This window comes from Hipposideros armiger, unplaced genomic scaffold (genome assembly GCF_001890085.2).
Source record: "Hipposideros armiger isolate ML-2016 unplaced genomic scaffold, ASM189008v1 scaffold_273, whole genome shotgun sequence".
In the NCBI taxonomy this organism is placed as follows: Eukaryota; Metazoa; Chordata; class Mammalia; order Chiroptera; family Hipposideridae; genus Hipposideros; species Hipposideros armiger.
In genome coordinates, this window is record NW_017731623.1 from 1,532,445 (window position 1) to 1,549,113 (window position 16,669).

The following is a 16,669-nucleotide window of genomic DNA, read 5'->3' on the forward strand; positions in this document are numbered from 1 at the left end:
GGGGGGGGGATGCCCAAGCTAACCCATGCCAGATGAACTTCCCTGGATCCAGAGAGCTTTGTTTTGAAGATTTCCGCCTTGTATTAAATCAAAGTGGCAAAGCAGGTCTTGAAGACAAACTAGGGAACTACATTCTCTACCCAGAAGGTCAGGCCTGCCAAAGTTGGAGGTATTTAACTTTCTGGGCTAAGGAACCCACATTGTCCTAGAGTGAACTTACGGAGCCATTCACATTTTTAACCAACAACTACAAATGTTTCTCAGGAGCTGAGACTCAGCCTGAGACTGTGTCTTTTTAGACTATTTTGACCAAAACAGCTGCTTGCATCCCTGACACCATTTCTACCCCAGACTCAGAGACAAGAGGGATTCATTTTATAATGTGTACCAAAATTACTTTATTTATCTTGGATGCAGTAAAAGCGTCATTACTTAAAACGACACTCTGCTTTTTCAGTACAGAACTTTGGCAGGGAGGTGCGAGTGACATCCAAGTTATAAAAACCTTAAGATTTATAGCAGATGCCAAAGCAGGGCTACACCCTTATAAACGATGAAGACAAAAATCTTTCTCCAATGAGGGGCCAGAACATGGAAACCGTGGGCCAGGACTATAGGATAATTAGGATTCTTTTTGTTCGGTGGCACTCGCTACAGTAAGGGTCTGTGCATAAAAAAATTCCAAGGAAAAAAATGTCTGCATCCTTTCTTCTTCCCCAGTTAAGCATGCACACTTTGTTCAGGGCAAGCAGGCCCATAAAAAGGGACCCATGGGTTTCTGGTTGGTACCCTGGAGTTCCTTCAAGCATGACTCCCTCGCTTTTCTCCACATATATGCTCTGCTCCACACATTGCACTTTGTGAAACAGAATTTGAAGATTGAGCAGCATCAAATGGGCTCATGGAAAATTCTACCTGCATATCCATCAGAGTTTGGCGTTGCAAGTAATTGACACCAACGCTGGTTCGCACGAGCAGAAAAAATAAACAAAATTACTGGAGTGACATTGGATTGAAAGGAGGGCAGAAGGACCAAGCTCAGAAAGGAGAGTGTTCAGGCAGGTTTGGGGGTGTCTATATGGCAGGACCACAGAGTTCCTTCAGATCACGTTGGTCAAAATGACCAGTTTTGGCTACTGTCAGACTTTTTTCACCCTGCTGGATTCCAACTTCTGGGGAAAGTATGTGATTAAGCTATAGACATTTGGGGCACACATTGACCCCCATAGCTAAAGGAGGGCACAGTGATTGACAGTCCCTCCCCCTTAAACTGAATGAAGTCCCCCCAATGGACAGAGAGAAGAACAGCCTCCAAAAGCGAAACCAAAGTGCTATAACCAGAAGATGGGAAGCGAAGCTGGGCAGAAAAAAATACAGATGTCCACTTTCACTTCTACATAAACACTCTTAGCATTCCTACTGAATTGTTTATTTTTTCAACTTCTGGGGAAAATTTTGGCAAAAACTACACTGATGTTATTGCCCAATAGTCTGTTCCGATGTCCCATGTAAAGAACCACATGATAATTTCCAGGGTCTTCAAATGAGGAAAAAGTTGGGGCCCCAGATAAGGTGATATACCTTCTTCTATTAGGTAAATGAGGACTCAGTAACTCACCATGTTGCTTTTCTTATTTAGGCTGCTAGGAAGCTCAGAGCCAAAAGTTTCAGTTTCAGGCTCAGTTACAGCAGCTATCCTTGGTCTAGGTTTTCAGGTACAATTAAATCCCTCCCTTTCTTCTATGACTGGTATTTGAGGGGATTTATTTCAGTCTTGTTTTAAAGTTGCAGTGGCATGTCTATCTTTTTTTTTTCTGTGATAAGAACTCTTAGGATTTACTGTCTTAACTTTCCTGCATATCATAAAGCAGTACCAGCTATAGTCACCATGTTGTACATCCTATTACTTACTTATCTTGTAACTAGAAGTGTGTGACTTTTGACCACTTTCCTCTAATTCTCTGCCCCCCACCCTCTACCTCTGGCAATCACAAGTCTGGTATTTTTTTCTACGAGTTGTTTTTTTTTTTTGATTCCACATACAAGTGAAATCATACAGTATTTGTCATTCTTTCTCTTTCTGACTTATTTCATTTAGCATAATGCCATCAAGTTCTATCCATATAGTCACAAATGGTAGGATTTCCTCATGTTTTATGGCTGAATTTCATATCTATATAAATTTCATATATATACATATTATCTTATATATTATGTATATGTTAAACTTGATATATACATATATACACAGACATATATATGGCATGTCTATATTTTATTGATGGTATTTCAAAAGCATTTGAATTTTTTTCCTTACTAACCTTTTCAGAGCTATATATGGATCTAATGTATAACGGTATTTTCTGAGCTTTTCGATTGGCCAGGACCTTTGCATTCTGCAGCCAGAGTCCTCTCTCCTTTTTTTGCTACTGCAGAGTTAGCCTTGTGCTGTGGAAGCTATTTCAGATGAACTTTTGACTTTAAAAGGTGCTATAGGAAAAACAGATCAGATTAGATTAGATTAGATTAGATTAGATAGAAGAATGAATAGATAGACTAATAGCAGATAGACCTAACTCCGAGTCTGATTATAGCAATAATTTTTAGAGTAGTTATCAGTAAAGTTCATAAACTTTTATTGGAAGAGGGGTCAAATGGACGAGCAATCGGCAACTTTCTCAAACCTATAAATTAGAGAGCCTGACCCAAAGGGATAATAGAAAGCAGGGGTGGCAGCAGGGCACAGCTCTGGGCTGTCATGAACCAAGCAGACTGGTTAGGGAGGGGGGTCTGATTCATCAAGCCACTTTCTAGCTCATTCCATGTATTTAATGCTGGAAATAATCAGAATCTCATAACTGCAGGATATGGGCAGAGTTACGTAAGTAGAACAGTGTCACACCTGAAAAGGTAAGTGAAAGCAGCAGCAGACCTGCTTCAAGGATGAACAGGAAACATCTGCAAAATGCCTTTGAGTGGGTTTTGTTTTTTTCGGGTTTTTTTGGGGGGGTACGGGGATTCTTAAATATAATGGTGTTGCCACCACTATGGATGTCTTTCAGTTTGGGTTTCCTGAAATAGAATTTGAACAGTTCTTTGTAGGCTGATAATCTATGAGGAAAACATTGAAATCCATTGAATTAAAAACTACTCTCCACCTTCTAAAGTTCCCCCCTTTTTGGAAGCAATCTGTTCCAATGTTTGGCAGTAAAAATGCCCCAAATGAGCCAATACCATAACAATGAGAAATTTCAGTTGCCTGGCATGAGCTATGCAGCAAACAGATTTGCACTGACTGAAAAGTGGGTGAAGTCTCCCGCTTCTGCCTGGAAGCTCTCCCGGGTGCTCAAGGTCAGAAAACGGGAACCCGCAGTGCCTGGGTATCTGTCTGCCCAGGAGAGAAGGGGTGGTGACGTCTCTCCATTCTAGTCCCACAAACTCCAACACACAGCTCCCCGAAACCAGGGGAGAGAAATGGCTCCAGGCAGCTGAAAGTGGGCTACCAGACTTGTGCCTAGGGAGCAATGAATGGCGCTAAACAAAATAAACGTAGTCATGAAATTATTTAGCACCTTGGCCTTTAAGAGGCAGGAGACCAAGGATCTGGTCCTGATTCCAACTCTGCATGAAGCTGGGATTCAGTTCTCCCATCGGCCAAATGAAGGCGCTGAATAAGCGCCGGGTCCCAGGCTCATGTGCCCTCAGGGTCCATCAGGTTACATGCATGACGGAGACGCGCTGGGAGCAGCTGGCGACCACATCCCCTCCAAATGGAGCAGCGGCTGCTCGGTGGTCACCAGTGAGCACCAGGTCCACTGTGCTTTGACCCTCTGATATTTTAAGAGAATTGGAAAGTCCAGATTTTCTTATAAATTCCTCTAATTTTTCAATCCTAGAGACTAATTTGTAAAGCTTTTATACATACTGGACGGGGCCAAAGGAAACATTTTTGTAAGTGAGAGCCAAACCTCAGGCCCACAGTTTGTCAACTTGAATGAGTTCAAGTTCTGTACTGAAGCGCCCTGGACTGGGAGGTAGCTAGCGCCTTTGCAAAGGGACTGGGGCTATCCTCCCCCGACCCGTGGAAATTCACAGGGCGTTGGGCATCTTAGGGCTATGAGAAGTCCTGCAGCAAGTCAGGCTCACTGGGTCTTACCTGGTGTCTGCCAGACCTATTTTAAAGACTGACCCCTGCATGGCGAGACTCATCTGAGCAGCTCGCTGAACGTACTTTGGGAAACACCAAACCTCGCTTCTCCGCCCGGCACTGTCCATGGATCTGAAGTCCAGGGACAGATTCGCATTCACTGGCTCCCCGTAATGTGCCAGAGGCCATGCTAAGTAAGGCCTGGGTATTCCACATCTCAGTCAAACGTCAGGAGCTAACTGTTATTATCCCCACTTTAAAGTTGAGAAAATAGAAATCAGAGGCCTGAGGGAACCCCTAGTACATGAGGCAGCCAGGATTTGTATCCATGGGTGCCTGACTAAAAGCCCCGTGGCCTCTCCACTGTTCGCGCGCCCGTGTGGGCCACAGGTAGCCTGACGTGTCGCCTAAGGAAATATTCTCTCATCACCTCCCATTTCTCCCAAACCGCCCACCCCTGTGGCTTGGGATATGCTTCATGTTTCCCCTCAAAGCTTCCAGGCTCTTCAGCTGAAACACATTGCTTTTCCAAGAGAGCCAGGTAATCCAGTAAAGCACTCAGAGCCACTGAGCCGGCTGTGAGCAGACGATGCCTTTGCTCAAAGAAATGATGGGTCCACAGCCAACAGCAGCTTCGAGCACGTGACAGGCAGCTAATGTGTGTGGGGCCTGCACACACGCGAGGGACCGTGCTGCGTGCCTGTGTGACTCCGTCCACCTTCCTGACTTCCCGTCGATATGGCCTTCACCCTCTCAGCTCCCTGACGTCCCCTCTTCCTGGCTTTCTTGCCCCATCTGCTGTCCCTCACCTCAACTCTTTCCTGTCTTTCCTCCACCCATCAAGTGAACATCGTTAGGAAGAGAAGTCTGGAATTTTACCCGCCACAATCAGGGGTGGCCACAATCCTGCTTTGCCAGGGGACACTCGGTTTACGCCTGCTATTCCCGTTTGTTATAGATGGTGCCCCCATCACCTCGACTGGCCCTCTGATGGGACAACATGCCACACGATCACCCTATGTTTACTGAACAAAGTCTTATTTTCCTTGCCCTTTTCTTTAAAAGGCATTGAGTCAAATACCTCCAATATTCCTCCTTGAGGAGAGCAACATTTTTAAACTAAGTTATTTTTGTGAATGCTTCTCAATAGCTCTTTACTAAGGTTTAATGGCCATTGGTAAAGCTGCTGCATCCTATCTAAATGTTTTAGTTGCTGTATGCTTGAGCAAAAGAACTGTTTCATAAGAAAACCAGACCCTATACCCGCTGGGCATATGACATCTGCAAACTAGAATCAGGACCTCCACGTGCATCTGCATGGTGAATTCTGTGTTTTCTATCAAGAGGGAAGGAAGGCAGCCCAGCCCAACATGGGCCACGATACCAGGAATTCACCCTTTTAACAGCAGTCTCCTGAGTCTCCTGGCCGCTTGGGCCAAAGCTAGGTGAGGGGATACGAGGCTAACAAGAGCCTCAGAGGACTCAGCCAGCTGGGAAAGTCAGCTGGAAAACCAACACATTAGACAGAGGTCAGAAACGTACCGCTGGGAGCACAAATGAGAAAGGGGCTGTCCCAGGTGAGGGCGGAGCAGCTAGGTGCTGGTGTTCCACCTTTTGGTCTGCGTGTATTCTTGTGCTCATCTACTAGTTTCCCCAAGATCCTAAGCAGGCTGAGATTGATGAAAAATGTCATTTCAAGAACTAAGTGAAGGAATGTTTCAGAAAGAGGGAACAAACTGCTAAGAAAAATATAGAGTTCCTTATTTACATTCTGGATTAGAATTTTAATTTCCAGTTGAAAGACCAATGAAAGGTACAGAGAACTGACAGACGTGAAGGCAGAAACTATATAGTGTTTCATTTCCCCAGGACCTAGCATTGTGCCTGGCATACAATGCATAGTTCACATATACTTTAATAGTGTTACGTAGACGTAGTTGAATAGAATAAACTGCACAATTGGAGAGTTTGACATATGTATCAGCCCATAAAACCATCATCATCATCAAGGTGTTGAGCATCTCTATCACTCCCACACATTCCTTCAAGCCCTTAGCAGGTCCCTGCCTCCCATCACAGGGTCAGGCAGCTGTTAATCTGTTTTCAATCATTTTATATCCCACCCACAGCGTATGAGAGTTCCGGTTCCTAAACAGCTGGTGCAGCCGAAGCCTTTTTAATTGTAGCTATTTAGTTATGCAGTGGTATCTCATTATAGTTGCATTTCACTAATGTCTAATGATGTTGAACATCTTTTACTGTGTTTACTTCCTATCCATATACCTTCTTGGTTCAAATTATCAGTTCATTTTAAAAAATCAACTTATCATTGAGTTTTGAGTGTTTTTCATATCTCCTGGGTGCAAGTCCTTTATTATAGATATATGATTTGCAAGTATTTTCTCCCAATCTGTCTTATCTTTTCATTCTTTTATAAATATCTATAAAAGAGCAGAACTTTTTAATTATGATGAAGTCCAATTTATCCAATTTTTCTTTTACTGAATGTGTTTTCGTTATTGTTCTAAGAAACCTTTGCCCAAACCAAAGAAACGTTTGGGTGTGATGGATCTGTTCATTATGTTTATTGTGTGTGTGTGTGTGTATATATATATATATATATATATATATATATATATATATATACAAAGTCACTGATTTTCTGCTGTTTTTGTCTACAAGTTTTATGGTTTTCGGTTTTATACATATGTCTCTGATATGTTTTCAGTGAATTTTTGTAAGCAGTATGGATGAGGTAAGGATTGAAGTTTGGGGGTTTGTTGCTAATGTTGTTTTTGTTGTTTTGCATATGGATATTGTTCTAGTACCATTTTGTTGAAAAAGACTATCCTTTCTCCAGCAAACTATTATTTTTTTGCACCTTTGTCAAAAATCTCATACACTTATGATCAAAAAGCAGAATTCCCAAAAAAGGTCCTCTGCTAAAATTTAAACCATGCATGCACTTTGATTCAGGAACTCCGATTTTCACAGTTCCGTCTAAAGAAACACAAGTACAAGGATACAGCTCAGATCCTGGTAACAGTATTATTTACAGGGGAACAACAAAAGAAGATGAACACAACCCAAATATTCCCTGATAGAGGCAGAACTGAGTCAATTACAGTCACACTCTGCCTCCAAATTCTATGCAGGTTCTAAACAGAATCACCTGGACCTACCTGTACTGACCAGAAGAAATACCCATGAAACATTTTCTGGATAAAGTCTTAAAACAAACAAACAAACAAACAAAACCCTTCAGAATGATATACATATATAATTTCATATATATATATATATATATATATATACATATATATATATATATATATGATTATTTTCTTGGAATATGTGAGAAACGCCTAAATATTTATCTATATATTGGTATATGTTTGCAAAGACCTGGGAAAAGTTTTGGAAAAATAACTACCAGACAAATCACATGAGTTTCCTTCATGGGCAGAATTGAGGATGACAAGGCACAAGATTATGAACTTCTTTATATACTTCTAAACTGAGTTGTTACCTTGTTACCCTAAGAAGATATTATTTTGTAATTTCTTAATCAAATCAAGTATATAATAGTAGTAATGACACATAGCAGATGTGCCATCCGTTACACATCTGTACCTCCACTTGGAAAAAATTACCATTGCCATTTCTGATGGTTGGTTCAAAAAGGGAGAAATAAATTGGTGAATGGAGGACACTCAAAAGAAAATTCCATACTAAGTATTATGGGTTAAATTGCATCCCTCAAAAATCCGTATGTAGAAAGTGTTAACCCACAGCACCTCAGAATGTGACCTTATTTGGAAACAGGGTCATTGCAGATGTAATTTGTTCAATTAAAATGAGATCATGCTGGATTATGATGGGCCCCTAATCCAACATGACTGGCCTTTATTACAAAAAAGGGAAATTTAGACACAGAGACATACATACAGGGAGAACACCATGAGAAGACTGGAGTGATGCTGCCACAAACCAAGGAATGCCAAACAGGGCCAGCAAGCCAGCAGGAGCTGGGAGAGGGGCATGGAACAGATTCTCCCTCACAGCCTCAGAAGGAACCGACCCTCCTAACACCTGGATTTCAGGCCTCCAGCCTCCAGAACAGTGAGACCATACATTGCTGTTGCTTGAGCCACCCAGTTGGTGATACTTTGTTATGACAGCCCCAGGACACTAATATACTAAGCTACCTAGAAGTTAAGTCAAAAGCACAATAGCCACCCATCAGTATCACGGTCCCACAGCCCCCACTCAGAGCCTAGGGAACACCCTCAGAAGACTTAGAAAGTAAACAGCAGTTTCCACTACCCCACAGGACAGGTGGCTCATACACCAGGATGTCACCCCCACCGGAGGAAAAGCTGGCCCCCTCCTGACATAAAGGCATCAAAGCCTGTGGTGGGCAGAAGGGTCTCAGGAATCTGTGTGCTTATCCTCAGACCCTCAATTACAAAGAAACTGTGGGGAAAGGCTTGTCATGAAAGGATTAGGACGGATCTACTCTTGAGGAAGGATGGCAGTGAAGGAGCCCTTTCTCCTGGCAACGCTCCCCCCAGTCCGCTCCCTTCCCGTGCACATGTGCAGTTGTCACTCCCTCCTTAGGAGGAGAATGAAAACTCAAAAACAGCATTTTAAAACTTGAGCAATTTCACTCTCAGAAATGCAGACCCCAAGAGCAGCTCTGCCGTAATCCACCCTCATCAGGACTGGAAATGTCTGTGCTCGTGTGGCTACTGCTTTGAAATGAGGAGCTGGCCCAGGAAAGCAAGAGTTACAACTCCTCCTGACATTTATTTTGAGTCTGACAAGTAAGTTTCAGGTTAGGAATAGGTTCATTAGAATAATTTATACTGTTACCAAGTGAAAATGGAAACAAAACAAAGTATTCAACTAGATACAAATAATCAACCAGGCTGAGGTTGTCCTGGAGGCCAAAATGGACTCCAAAGTCAACCTAACTATTTCCCTGGTTGGGAGGAGCAAAGCCCAGAGGCCTGCTACCCACAGACCCTGCGGACTCCGACAACTGAGCTGATGGGAGGATAAACCCGTCTTCCTGTGGTCTCCACCTGTCTGGAAAAGCATCACTGAGATCTGCCTTAAAGTAACTGTCTTTCATGTCCCGACCCACAATTTTAATTACCAAAGTTAACCATCTCTTATAGCAAATTTCCTGAGCCCCTCCTCAGTCATTTTACTGTAAATTTACTATATTTTCCAGAGGCCCTCCTTTTAGCAGCACAGCCCACATTACACTCAGGGCTTGCCGCCTTTTCCTCAGATGTTGACCAGTAGTAGATGAGGAAAAGAGAGAAGCAATAGTTTCATTGTTCTCTAATGTCTGTTTTCATTTTTTTTTCAAAGCCACTGTATGAAAATAAATTCACACAGCATAAAAAGAGCACGCTATATAGACACATTCATTTTGTCCCAGCATGTGAAAATTCAGCATACCTAGATCTCTAGAAACACAAAGATGTCACAGTCAAAATGCAGTATGGTTTCATAAGTACTGTATTTTGCCGTGTACAACGCACACATTTTTGCCCAAATTTGTGTAGTACTAATTCTGTATCTATATAAGTGTTTTTAATTCTTTTATTTATGCTTATGAGTTAAAAGTATAACCTAGAAATCAATAACAATATCTGTATGTAAAGTAATACCCTGGAATATGATAATCGGTTTTGTTGCACTTACGACCCACTTGCAATGATGAAGAGTTCTTGGCTTTCTATGATGTGTAAATACCATAAATTTGTTACCGGTACATAAAATTTCTTGTACCTTGTATGTGCTCTTGTGTTCTGTAATTATTTGTTACATAAAATTTCTTATACCATAATATCTTTTAAAAAATGAATGCTAAAATTCCTTTATAATACAAAAAAACAAGTACATAAATGTAAACAAATAAAAATTTGAATTAAAAATTTAAAACGAAAGATGTTTTTCCTGAAAGTTTGGGCCAAAGATGTGGTTACACATTATACCCGGCAAAATATGGTGGATTCATTTTCTAGGGTATATTCATTTCTGAGGGTTGCTGTAACAAATTACCACAGATTAGGTGGCTTAAAACAACAGACATTCATTCTCTCACAGTTGTGGAGGCTGGAAGTTCAAAACGAAGATGTTGGCAGGGCCATGCTCCCTCCAAAGGTTCTGGGGAAGAATTCTTTCTGGATTCTTCTCACTTCTGGTGGTCGCCAGCAACCCTTGGCATTCCTTGGCTTGTGGCAGCGCAACTCCATTCTCTCCCCCGTCTTCCCATGGCCTCCTGTCCTGCACCTCCTCTGTGTTTTCAAATATCTCCTTATCAGGACACCGGTCACTGAATTTAGTTAGGGCTCACCCGAATCCAGTAGGACGTCATCTTAACTCGACTCCATCTGCACAGACCCTATTTCCAAATACTGCTACCTTCACAGGTAATGGTGTGAGGGCTTCAACATATCTTTGGGGAGGACTCAACCCACAGCAGCGGTTAAGACATGGAGCGCGGGGTTGGAATCTGAATCTCGGTCCCTTAGTAGCCATGTCAATCAGGAGTATCAAAGTCCAAGTAATAAAAAACCCAGCTAATACACAGGCTTCAACAAGCAAAAGGAGGCAGTATTTTTCTCACTACTACAACATCCCTTATCAAAGTAAGACTTCAGTTGCTACACATGAAGGAAGAGACAGGAGGCCTGGAGTCAACAGGTATGTGAAGAGACCTCAGAAAGATGAGTGACCCAAGTGACATCAACATTAAATGACAGAGCTCGCTGAGACTCTGTCAGCACTGAAATGTGCCCAAGGCACAAAGCAAGTCTGTGCCTTCTCCCCAGTGCCATCCTTTTCAGTCCTTGGCCTGCGGGCTTGGGCCTGGTGAATACACTTCACCACTGGCGAGCAGCTAAACTGGGATCAAGACACTTTTTTTAAGTTAACGTAAAATGATAGCAACTCATTGCACTAGATCTCTAAGGAGGTCCGTGGACAAACATCTCAACAATTTCTTCCTGCTCCACTTAAACAAAGCCTCCGTTTAGATTTGTGCCCAAGGGGGCTGAGTGAAGTACACTGCAGTTATTGAGGGTTTCTGGACTAGTTTTATTTGCTGACCACTAACGAGTTCCTGAACTGCTGCTATTCAAGGAGGAAAATAGCCCTGTGGAAGGGAGCCTGATCTCCAGTAGCCTCCGGGCTGTCCAGGGCTGACTCTTCCAGGGTCCAATTTATAGGACTAATTTACACAGTAGAACGGAGTCAGTGCAGAGGGAGGGGGGAGGAGAGGGCTAACCTGAAACATCAAACAAAATGCAAAGTTGCCTAACACCCCAAGATAACCTGGTACGGTCAACATGAAACAGCCCCATTAGGCAATGGGTAACCAAGGGCAGAGAGTTTTTTTTCCAAGGCTAGCATTTTGCAAGTCGCTTGATAGAGATTTTGCTGACAAACTCGGAGGAAGACCCAGTGACCTACAATAGCATTTTGCTTTTGCGAGACCTCACATTAATGATAACTCCAACTTTTCTTTAGGAGCCATGAGGCCCAATGCTATGTGTTTACTCAACTATGAAGGATGAAAAAAAAAGCAAAATCTAGAACAGATTTAGTGAGAAACCTGTGCCTCTGCATGAGTAGTTACTGCTTATTTCTAAGCAATTGCTCCTGAACTCTCCAACCTCCTGCCTCCCACCTCCCACCTCCCTCCCTTCCCCCTTCATTTTTGGTCTAAACATAGAGAGACTGCAGCCATGATCAAGTTTGATTACCAATTTTCAAGGCCACTAGTTTGAATAAATGCCATGGGTGCCAGTTGAAGAGAGTCTTAAACGACACTTCAGAATTTCAGCTTAAATACAACACAACAGCTTACTTCCCCCAGAGATGTGGGCCCCCAAAAAGAAGGTAGGTAGCATTTGGTCAACACAGGCAAGCACACTGCTTCAATAAGAAACATGAAAGCAGGGCCGGCCGAGTGGTGGGTTGCTTAAGAGTTGGCTTGGGACACCAGCTCTGAGCAGCAGGGCCCTGGTTCAGGTCCCACATGAGGGTCAGTGACACTGCCCTCTACAGCTAAGATGGTGAACAACAGCTTGACCTGGAGCTGGGCTGCCGTGAGTCACCAGCAACGGTGCAGGCTGCAGCGGGGCTGCAGTGGGCTGCCGTAAGCTACTGTGAGTGGCCAGCAGCTGGCGTGAGCTGCCGTGAGCCGCCACGAGTGGCCGTCCAAGGGTCAGCGAGCGACTGCCTCACCCGGGAAGAGCGCCATGATAATACCAACATGGGCCAGTGAAGCGACGTCCTCCACAATTAGACTGAAGAACAAAACAACAGCAACTTGCTTGTTCCCCTTCCCCGATTCCCCAACGCTGTTCCCCTCCCCCAATTCCCCAATAAAATCTTAAAAAAAGAAAGAAAAAAGAAATACGAAAGCAGCTTCTTGGAGCCAAGGAGACCACCACTGTTCTAATTCTATTTATTAATCACAAGAGCACCAACATGGGGATAGCATCCTGCTTTGTCTTATCCTTCCACATTACAGAGAAACGGTTACGAAGTAAGCCTAAATTCCAGCTCAATTCATTTCTAGCTGTCCAACCCTGGGCAACTCATGTGAACTCTCTAGCCTTCAGTTTCTTTACCTCTAAAATGGGGTTAAAGGTGGTCATGGGGAGGTCAATGAGCCGGATGATTCAAATAAAACTCCTTAGCACAGTACCTGCCACACGCACTGAGCCTGCTCCATGCAAGCGGGCTGCGGTCATTGTCTTCCTCGCCCTGTGTTCCCTTTGCCAATTTGGTCTGCCTCGAAATGGGTCATCAGACCTGGGCAGGTTTCCTCTCTGCCTGACCAGCCAGGTCTAACGGTCTCCAGCTGACGTTTTAGAGGGTTCTTCTGTCTCACTTCGCAGGGGAAAGCGGAAGTGGCATAATAATAGAGAAATAAATCGAGAACAATCCATACTCCAGACCACGGCAAAATCTACCAGACATGACAAGGCAGAGAAAAAGCAGGATAAACCTGGGGGAAGAAAGACTCTGTCCTCCTAAAATCTCTAAATATTATTCCATTTAAAACCTTTGCATCCATCAAAAGCCTAACAAGAAACCAAAAGAAAGGTTCTTCAGGCTCTGGTTTTCTCCGGACACCCCCTCTTCTGGACGTGCTAACGTACAGCCATTGACCAAAAGGAGAGTTAAAAAGAAAGTGGTGGGGAAAGAAAATGACCCTGTATGAGAAGCCAAATTCTAATTATTGTAGGTAAAAGCTCTGTATTTTGGGGATCTGCCATGGAGAAATTTTAATCTCAGGAAAGACAGGCTAATGATTAAATTGGAACCTTTTCGGAACACCTCATGAGAAGATGGCTACACATAGACTCCATAATTAGAATTTGCTAGAACTTGTTTCCCACACATTCTTACTATCCCATTCCACTCCATCACGTAATATCCACGGGCAAGGATGTGTTGGCCTCCTTCATTTTGAACTCAGTCTCCATCTTTCTCCAGCTCGCCTCCTGTCCTGACTTCCAGAAAAAATATATCTGGTAGCACACTGAAGACAGAGGCTCAGAGAAATACGTTCCTCTGTCTAAGTGAGTCCACACTCTTGCATGGATGAGGCTGTCATTTCTAATGCATCCATCCAGCCTATTAATTAAGACAATCAGGAAATACATGCAAATTTTAAATAACAAGGCTAGAAGTAATCTCATCTCTATTCAAAAAGCAAAGCAAAACAAAACAAAAAAACCATACTTAGCCTTTTTCTACTGAAGAGGCCCCTTCACTCCTCTGAGTAAGAGCTTGTTTCAAATCTGCCTCTTTAAAAATGGATGACTTTCCTGAGTCCCTCCAAGAAAAAGAAGTCTGCTGCTCAGAGGAGAAGGTGAAAGAGAAGAATTCAGATGTATTCATTTTTAAAAGTTGGGGTGGTAACTTAAACCCTCACATCCCTTTTGATCCTGTTATATTTTTCACGGCAGAAGCTCCCAGCGAGGGCTCAAGTGGGGTGCAACAGGAGTTTTAACATTCAAGGCAGCGGATGGACTTGCTGCGGTTTGTGTGTCTGAATGAGAAATTACCCAGCTCGGGCCTGCTCGGGGCAACAGGTCTCTTTGCCTGTACTGGATTTGGGTCAAACAGCAAAACCTTAAATCACAAAATATCAGCATCGTTTTGTTTGGTAAAGAAGTGGGTATTGATTAACAATAATCCAACCGGATCAAAGATGCCATCTGCTCAACTCAAATCAGTTAGAGGGTGACTGGCCTCAAAAAAGTTCGGCCACACTCCCTGGGCTGCAGGCCCTTTGAATGGGCACCATCTAATAGGACCCGATGAAATCAGCTAAGCAAAGATATCATTCTTTTCTTCCTGCACCTCTTTTGTTTCTAGGTATTTATACAATAAATTGACTCCTTAGCCCTAGTCAGAAGCTCTGGAAAAGTGTCCTTAGAGCATTTTCTTCACTCCGGCTCATCTAAATGAGAATGTTTGCATTAGAAATTGATGAGGAAAAAAATTAATGAGGTTGTAGGAGAAGGTCAAATAGATGTGTGTGAGGAGGGTGGGGCTGATTTCCCCAGCGAACACGGTTTCCATCCCCATCTCCATGGCCACAGAATCCGGGCACGCTAATGCCTCCCATTCAGCGAGAAATCGGAAACCAGCGTTCCTATATGGTGGTGCCTTGAGGGCAAAAAGGGGAAGAAAAAAAAAATCCCAGACAGCAGAGACTGTGACAAAGATAACCACAAGGAATGTAAATAAAATATTATTACAAGCAGCACACTCACCGCCTCACACTCAACAACTCCCTCCCCCACAGTGAAAAGTAAAAACATACAAAGTGTGCGTTTTAAAGAAGTGTGGAGCTGCCCTTTGGGAAGAAGCCATGCGTATAAAGTTTTTTCTCCATTTGGCTCACTTTGACATTCACAGGGCTTGAGACGTACATGTAAAGAGAGCATTGGGCCTGTTCGCTAATTTTAATTTGGGGAGCAGGAGGCTGAGCCCCATGTTGATAAGTACCTTCCATCAGTGGCTTGATCTTTGTCAGTGATAAGCCAGGTTTACCTGAGCTTTCAAAAGCCAAAGCCCGGGCTCTTCCAACATGACACCTCGAAATGAAATAAATGCATTGCAAACACAAACTGTAATAGACCAGACTCTTGCCAAATGCACACGTGTACGTTTCACAGAAGAGCCAGGAGGACATTTCTAGCAAGGAACGGTCGCCACGCGGAACACAAGCCAGGCCTCTCTCCTGCCAAGGGTCACGGGCTCTGGAGCTCACAGGAGTCCCTAGAGGAAAAGGCTGGTAGAAATAACTTCAAGATACGAAACCCACAAACTCTACCAAGGCGTAAGAGCCCCCTTAAGGAACTCTGGCCTCAGCTCTAAGGACTGCCAAGAGCTACCCTCCTCACGTGCTGGGGAATCCTCCACCCCGCACCACTCCATCACCCCCTCCACAGAATCCATGCTCCAAACTGAAGGGGAAATTCGAATGCACAACTGGTAACTGGTGCCACTGCCGAAATACACTTCCATCACCTCTGGCCAACGATTCAGAGCCCGATGTTGATATTCTCTTAATAACATAAGGAAGGGGTTAGAGGCTGGTCACCCAGCAGCCCATCTCTAACTAAAGCTAAAGGTCCCTTTTCTTCTTTAGTCAGTTTGAGACCCTGGAGGGTTGGCCTGGTGGCTCAGGTTCTGTTGATGTGAACCAACCCCCACCTTCCCACACCACAAATCTCAGGCCCACAGAGGTGTGGACAGGGGCTACGGGGCATTTGCTTCTGCTAAACGCAGTGCCCTACGCAGGTTAATCCTCAGTCTGAGAACTCACAGGTTAGCCTCTCCCTGCATCTGACAGACAGTCTGGAGCTTTGAATTTTCAATGAGAAACCTCCCAAGCCAGCCCGGGCCCCTGGCCTTCAGGTTCCTCGCTCTTCAGACGCAGCCTGCCTCCAAAGGCGCTGTATTTTACCACTTAAACACTTCTTTGAAGTTTACTACAGAACACTGTGGCTCTGAGCCTGCCAAATGTCTAACTGCAGGACTTAGTGGATTTTATCCGACAGGGTACCTGCCCTCCCTCTTCAGAATACGTGCAGGCAAAAGGCAGTCATCAAGGCAGTGCGATCCCAAGGGTCCCGAGTGCCCTCTCTGAAAACGCAGCTTTCTCATTTTGACCCCTTCCCAACTCCATAGCTTCAGAATCCAAATGAAATGGATGGCAGTAGACAACTATGAAAAACTTTTGAGGGGATGACCCAGGACGTAACTATTCCTGTGTGAATTTAACTTTTGATTTTCAAATATCTGGAGGGGCTTAAGTTCGGGGGAGATGAAGGGGGAGCACCAACGAATAGGAAAAAATAAGTAGCATACCACGACCAAGTTAAACCAAGCTGGATATTTCCAAACTATATTGGCAAATGGATGCTTTCACAAATCATCTGTTCTGTCTTTCCTGGAGACAAACAGAAAAAA

General features: G+C 43.7%; 1 protein-coding gene across 1 annotated transcript in view; it reads right to left on the reverse strand.

Annotated features, from left to right (window-relative positions):
* PID1 (phosphotyrosine interaction domain containing 1) overlaps positions 1-16,669 on the reverse strand; it is a 234,428-nt gene that overhangs the window by 217,079 nt on the left and 680 nt on the right. The gene's annotated exons all lie outside the window — the stretch shown is intronic.